General features: G+C 46.2%; 1 pseudogene; it reads left to right on the top strand.

Annotated features, from left to right (window-relative positions):
- The first annotated feature begins 292 nt into the window (after window positions 1-292).
- Window positions 293-6,074, top strand: LOC110595119 (annotated as a pseudogene).
- Window positions 6,075-6,980: the final 906 nt, after the last annotated feature.

Raw genomic sequence — 6,980 nt, 5'->3', positions numbered from 1 at the left:
GGGACTGTGTGTGAGTCAAATGCCATGTGCTTTCCATTGCTTCACCCATCATAGTCTCAAGGTCTGGGTACCCTCTCACTCCAAAGTTCACTTCTATTATGGGATTCAAGGAAGCAGTACACTGTAGCTCACTAGTACTGTGGGCTCTGGAGTCAGAGAGCCAGTTTCAGATACTGCCTCCACCCCTCACTAAGTGGCCTTGTGTAAAACACTTCGTCTCTTCATCTGTAAAATGGCAACAAGAATACTGTTTTGAAACACAGTTGTTACGGAAGCACATTATATAACTACTATGAACCATTTAGCACAGAGCTTGACACGGCAATAAATATTATGAAGCAATGCATCGTAGTGGTTAGACTTTAGTCTGGAATTGGATAAAGAAATACCCAAGGCAGGGTGATTTATAGAGAAAAAAGATTGATTTGGCTTACAGTGCTACATGACACCGGCATCTGCTCGGTTTCTGGTGAGGCCTCAAGAAACTTTTACTCATGATAGAAGGCAAGGGGAGCCGAAAGGAGAGCAGGCAAGTCACATGGCAGGGTGGAAGTAAGAGAGAGAGAAGGTGGTGCCAAGCTCTTCTAAACAACCAGTTCTCCTATGAACTAAGAGAGTGAGAACTCACCATTACCATAAGAATGGTACCAAGCCCTTCATGAGGGATCCACTCCCATGACCCAATCACCTCCCTTTTTTCGGGCCCCACCTCCAATATCATGATCACATTTCAACATGAGATATGGGGGAAAAAACCATCTGAACTACATAAACCTGGATTCAAATTCCAGCTCTTTCTTGGTCAGCTGTGAACCCTTGGGCACATTTCTAACTTTGTTAGTCCTCAGTGTTTTTCATCTGCAAAATGGGACCGATAGTGCAAAACTCATGGCATACTACTTGATATGAGGTGTGGACTCCCAAGAATGGCAGCTGTCTTTACATGTTATTTTACTGCTGTGCCGTGAAAGAATGTGGCTGAAGCTAGGCAGGCAAGAAGTCAAGGATGATTCTCTGGAGCTGCCAGTCCTTTATGGTAACAGAAAAACTGATCTCTGTCTCTAACATATGACAATAACATAGTTACTTAGACTTCTTTTTTTTTGACTTGGAGTCTCACTTTTGTCACCCAGGCTGTGTGCAGTGGCATGCTCACGATCACCGCAGCCTCTGCCTGCTGGACTTAGGTGATCCTTCTGCTTCAGCCTTCCAAGTAGCTGGAACTACAGACGCACGCCACCACCCCTGGCTGTAGTTTTTGTGATTTATTGTAGAGACAAAGTCTTACCAAGTTGCCCAGACTGGTCTTGAACCCCCGAGCTCAGGCAATTCTCTCGTCTCGGCCTCCCAAAATGCTGGAATTACAGGATGAGCCACCACACCTGGCCTAGACTTATTTTCTATGTGCTAGGCAATGAGCTGAGAGTTTTTATATTTTTCTTTTATCTGTGACAAGTTATGGTGGATTTTAATATTTTGGGGGTCTCCAATTTTATCAGTCTGGGTCCAATCAAGAGATAGAAATCATAGAGTGATTTATGCAGTGGAAGTCTAATATAAAGATTATTAAGCCAGGCTCGGTGGCTCAGCCTGTAATCCCGTGCCTTTGGGAGGCTGAGGTGAGTGGATTGCTTGAGCCCGCGGGTTCGAGAACCGCCTGGGCAGCGAGACCTCATCTCTACAATAAATCAAAAAATCAGCCGGGCATGGTAGCACATGCCTGTAATTCCTGCTACTCGGAAGGCTGAGGCGGAAGGATCGCTGGAGCCCAGCAGGTCGAGGCTGCGGTGGCTGGGAGTGGCCACTGCACTCCAGTCTGGGCGACCAAGTGAGACTCCAACTCAAAAAAAAAAAAAAAAAAGATTATTAAGCTATAATAAAAGAGGAACTATACATGATGTAAAGAGAACCCTATACCGTCTACTTTCCTTACAGCAGAGGAAGAATACACAAGGAAGGACTACCATGATACAGGGTTCCCTTCCCAGGCTGGCGACCAGATGTTGGAGAATGTATTTTTGCAGCCCTCTACCATGTAGGTAGAGAAATTTGCTGGGTTGCATGAGCTGGAGCTGGTCTACAGTTTCTGGACAAGCAGGAAGCAAACCTCCATGGCACACATGAGCCACACCGGTTGGTGAGTGTGGGGGCATGTAGAAGGAGTCAGGTCTCTATGGCAGACAGGTGGCACAGAGCACACTGTGGCTGTATTGCAAGCATTCTAAGAAGGTGATCTCCGGGCCAGGCCCCGGCTGCCTGAGACCTTCTGGGCACATGGCTGGGACCAAGCACCACTGGATATCCTCATAGCCACTAAAACCACCAAGAGAAGTTCCTTTCTCCAGCATTTTTCTGTCATAATCCTCTGCTGAGAAAGCTTTACAGTGTGCTCCCTGTATAGGAGAGATCTCATGAGAATTCTGCCCACTTATGGTGGGTTCTACTCTTAGGGTATTTACAGACTGCAGGCGGAGAGTGTCTGGAGGGAAAGTTATCCAAGATAGACTCATTTATGGCTCCAGGGTAGCCTCAAGAAAGCCTCCACAAAGCACTGGAACTCTCTGGGGGAGGTGGGGCAAGGAGGCACAAAGGAACTGGTTGTGAGAGTTCTGAACCCTCTCTCAGTTGTGAAGGGTAACATTTCTTCCTCCTCCTCCACTTCTTGTATCGCTCATGCACTCAAAGGGATACCTGAATAAATGATGGGGTCAGAGAAGAGTTCTTGGAAAGAGAGGAGCTCTCATCCTTAAAACAGACAAGATATGCAAAAGAATAAGTAAGCAATGTGAAAATTATAGATCAGGATGGCAAACATGTGACCTGGGGCTGCTAGTTTCTTTCATTTCTCCCCACTCAGCTCTATGCCCATGACAGACATCATTAATCAATTGTGGGACTGGAGCCTAGCAGGGCAAGCCATTTTCTTTTTGCATTTTCATTTCTTCAAATTCTAGCTGATAGGTCAGCCAGGGCACACAGTAGGCTATATGCTATGAACCACAGGCATCCTGGGTTATTTCACAAACTCGTGAACAGTCATAGTGCACCACCAATGAAACTCCAGGCTTCTTGTTGATAGTGACAAACGCCAGTCTCCATCTTTTCTATCGTATTTGGCAGTGTCTGTAGAAGTAAGGATCCAGGTGCTGAAAATATACCTCCCATTTCACCTCAACTCCATCAATGGGGCTGGATTGTCAGGAATCTCTAAAGAATAAAACTGATTCCAAGAATAAAATTGATTCCATAAAATTTCTCAAAAAATGTAATAATGTATGAGTGGGGCCCTCTGCCTCCATTCCACATCTGTCGGAGTAAGGAGGGGGCCCAGGAGCTGGGTGTATTCTGGATAGGGCTGCCCCTCCCCCTACCAATCATCTTTGGCAGAGTGAAGAAGGCCCCTGGAATACCATGTGCTCTTGGCAAGCCTCTCTTTCCCTACCTCCTCCTCACCTGCACACTTACACCCCACTGTCACGTTTGTCTTGAGAGCATCAGGACCCATCTCATTAGAGCCTTTATTTCTACTTGCGTTAGTTACTCAAAGAAGCTCAGGCCTCTGGGTAATCTCTTTCAGGCTTAGGTCCCCACATAGTTCTATATCACTCTTTCCAGTCCTCCCCAACCTTTATTTTTTCCCTTTGTCCCTTAGCACGTATAGCACCTGACATATAACACAGTTGACTGACTCATTCATTAGTTTCCCTCAATTGTGGGTGGCTAGCTGGGCTTGGTGGCTCAGTCTGTAATCCCAGCGCTTTGGGAGGCTGAGGTGAGTGGATTGCCCGAGCCCGCGAGTTCGAGACCCGCCTGGGCAACTTGGCAAGACCTCATCTCTACAATAAATAAAAAATTAGCCGAGCGTGGTAGCGTGCGCCTGTAGTTCCAGCTACTTGGAAGGCTGAGGCGGAAGGATCGCCGGAGCCCAGCAGGTCGAGATTGCAGTGGCCGGGAGCGGCCACTGTACTCCAGTCTGGGTGACAGAGTGAGACTCCAACACACACACACACAAAATTGTGGGTGGGTGGCTTGTTTTGTCTCTTTTGTTGACCACTGTACTTCCAGCACCTACAAGGTGTCTGGCATGTAGTAGGTACTTAATAAATGCGTGTTCAGAAACGAATGAGCATACAAAAGCAACTTTAATATCCTCTGCACTCTGCGATTCAGTCTTCACTGAAGTCTTAAGTCTTATTACTACCTTCAGACCTAAATAAGGCCTAAACCACAGGCCTTCTCCCATCCTGGCTTATCCCAACTCTCTTGCAGTTTCAAAGCCTGGGCTTGGGTGAGACAGGCTTAGGTTTGAATTCTGACTCTGCCCCTATGAGGTTTTTAACTCTTCTGTGCCTCATTTTCCTTATTTATAAAATTGGAAGGATGCCTAACTCTTGAGAATGTTCAGAATGTGTTGTCAAGTGAATGAAATGGAAGGTGTGTATAAAGAGCTCAGCACAACTCTTAGCACACAGTAAGTGCCCAATAAACCATGACCACCGGGGAGGCGGTAGAGCAGGGTGAGGAAGAGCAAGCACGTTTCCCCTAGTGTTCCAACTCCTATTGTCTGGTAGAGGATGCCTGGTGCATTGTGCATGATGGATTCTGGGCAGGCCCTGAGCTCCAGGGAAGAGTTCCACAATTGATTAATGATGTCTGTCATGGGCATAGAGCTGAGTGGGGCGAGGTGAAAGAAACTAAAAGCCCCAAGCCACATATTTGCCATCCTGATCTGGAATTTCCACTATTGCTCTCATTCTTTTGCATATCTTGTCTGTTTTATGGGTGAGAGCTCTTTTCTTTATGAGACCTCTTTTCTGACCCTGTAATTTCTCACATACCCCAACCCTGAAAATGGTAGTTTGTTCCTTTGAGCCCCAATACTCTTTTCTGTGCTATCCCTGTATTCATCACAGTATAGCTTTTTTTGTTTGTTTGTTTGAGTTAGGGTTTCACTTTGCTGCCCAGGCTGGAGTACAGTGGCACGATCATGGCTCATAGTAGCCTCCATCTCCTGGGCTCAAGAGATCCTCCTGCATCAGCATCCCAAAGAGTAACTGGGACTACAGGTGCATGCTATCACATCCAGCTAGTTTTTTAATTTTTTTGTAGCGATGAGGTCTCACTATATTGCCCAGGCTGGTCTTAAACTCCTGGGCCAAAATGAACTCTTCCTCTGCCTCCCAAAGCGAGCTGCCACATTCAGCCTAGCATTTTAGATATATATATTTTTAACTTTCTGCATGTGTAGGCTGAAAATGCCTTCACATGTTTCTTGTAAGCCTTTCCCTTTGAGAACTAACACAGTAAAGCATGGAATTAGAAATCAGAAAATTGAGGGGGGTGCGGGGATTGGCAATAGTAGGAAACTGTCAGGAGCATGGGGGGCACACTTCATCAACAAGGGTACCTGCATAATGAACATTTGTATACCTAACCCTGAATTGGACCCCACATCCTGAAAATTAAAAATTAAAAAAATTAAAAAGAAATCAGAAAATCTGGCCTGGCATGACTCATGCTTGTAATCTCAGCACTTTGGGAGGCTAAAGTGGGAGAACCACTTGAGGTTAGGAGTTCAAGACTAGCCTGGGCAACATAACAAGTTCCTGTCTCTACAATTAAAAAAAAAAATCAAAGATCACTGTCCCAGCATCTGGATCTCACAGTTGCTCTTAACTCTACACCATAAACCACACTTCCTAAACCTTCTTCACTTGGGCCCCCAAACTACGAGTTGCTCAAAGAGGAGTACAAAATGGCCATGCTAGGGACACCCCACAACTCCGCTCCCATGACGTCCACTGTGATTCATATCAACAGCGAGACCTCCGTGCCTGATCCATGTCATCTGGTCCCTCTTCAACTCTATCGTAATAAACGGGTACTGCCTGGGCTTCAAAGCCTTTGCCTACTCTGTGAAGTCTAGGGATGGGAAGATGGTGGGCAACGTGACCAGGACCCAGGGCTACACCTCTACCACAAAGTGCCTGAATATCTGGGCCCTGATCCTCGGCATCCCTGTGAGCATTGTTATCATCCTTGCTCCAGTGTTGGTCTTCCTAGTGTATCCATAGAATATGAGGCAACATCAAGACCATTATCTGCCCATGGCCTGGATCCCATGTACTCCACCTTCCATTCCTACTCCCTGCTCCAGCCCCTTTATATAGCAGTTTGTACTCATGCACATTCTACAACAGTAGTCAATAAAGTGCATGTGCTCGTGGAAAAAAAAAAAATCCGAAAATCTGACCTTGTTGTGTAAGCTTGAGCATATCACCTTTCCTCTCTGAGTCTGTTTCCCCAGCTGAAAAGGAGAACTTTAAGAGGCCTTCCCTACCCACTGCATCACAGGGCTATTATGAGAATCAATATTTCATCAGGCTCTGAAGAGCATGAAACTTTCCTGTTCTTCTCGCATATCCGTGTGCCTCCCTCTCATCACTGTGTCTCAACCTGGAACTTCTGCAGATATTCGATCTGTTTTTTCAGCAAAGAGTGGGAGGATAGGCTCCAGCGAGAAAAGCAGGCATTTGGGAGGCACTGACAGCAAGCAGTTTGGAGAATGGAAAAGAAGAAGCAACTTTTCTACCCTTAAACCTGCAATTGCAGAGTTGGGAGCTGGAAAAGCGAAATACTGTCATCTACTGGTCGGTTTCTGTGTAGCAGAATCCAAGTATTCATAGTTTTCCAAAACTCTTGCTTAAACTCAGCAAAGGACCTGGAGGGAGGAGGTAGCATTTAAGAAGTGCCTGCTGTGGATAAGGAACTGTTTTCAAGGGTGCCGTGAATTAGCCCTGGATGTTGCTGATAACGAGAGCACAGATTCCAGAGAGCTAGGACTGCCTCTTAGTGACTGTGTGCCTTAAGCACACCCTTTGACCTCTCTGAACTTTGGTCTTCTCATCAGGTAGGTGGACTAGGATGATCTCCAAGGATGTGGCGGGAGGGCAATGTTGACAGATGGACACTGAGAAAGA

Source organism: Carlito syrichta, unplaced genomic scaffold, assembly GCF_000164805.1.
Source record: "Carlito syrichta isolate Samal-C Ts95f unplaced genomic scaffold, Tarsius_syrichta-2.0.1 Scaffold71970, whole genome shotgun sequence".
NCBI lineage: Eukaryota > Metazoa > Chordata > Mammalia > Primates > Tarsiidae > Carlito > Carlito syrichta.
This window is presented reverse-complemented; position numbering and strand designations above follow the sequence as displayed.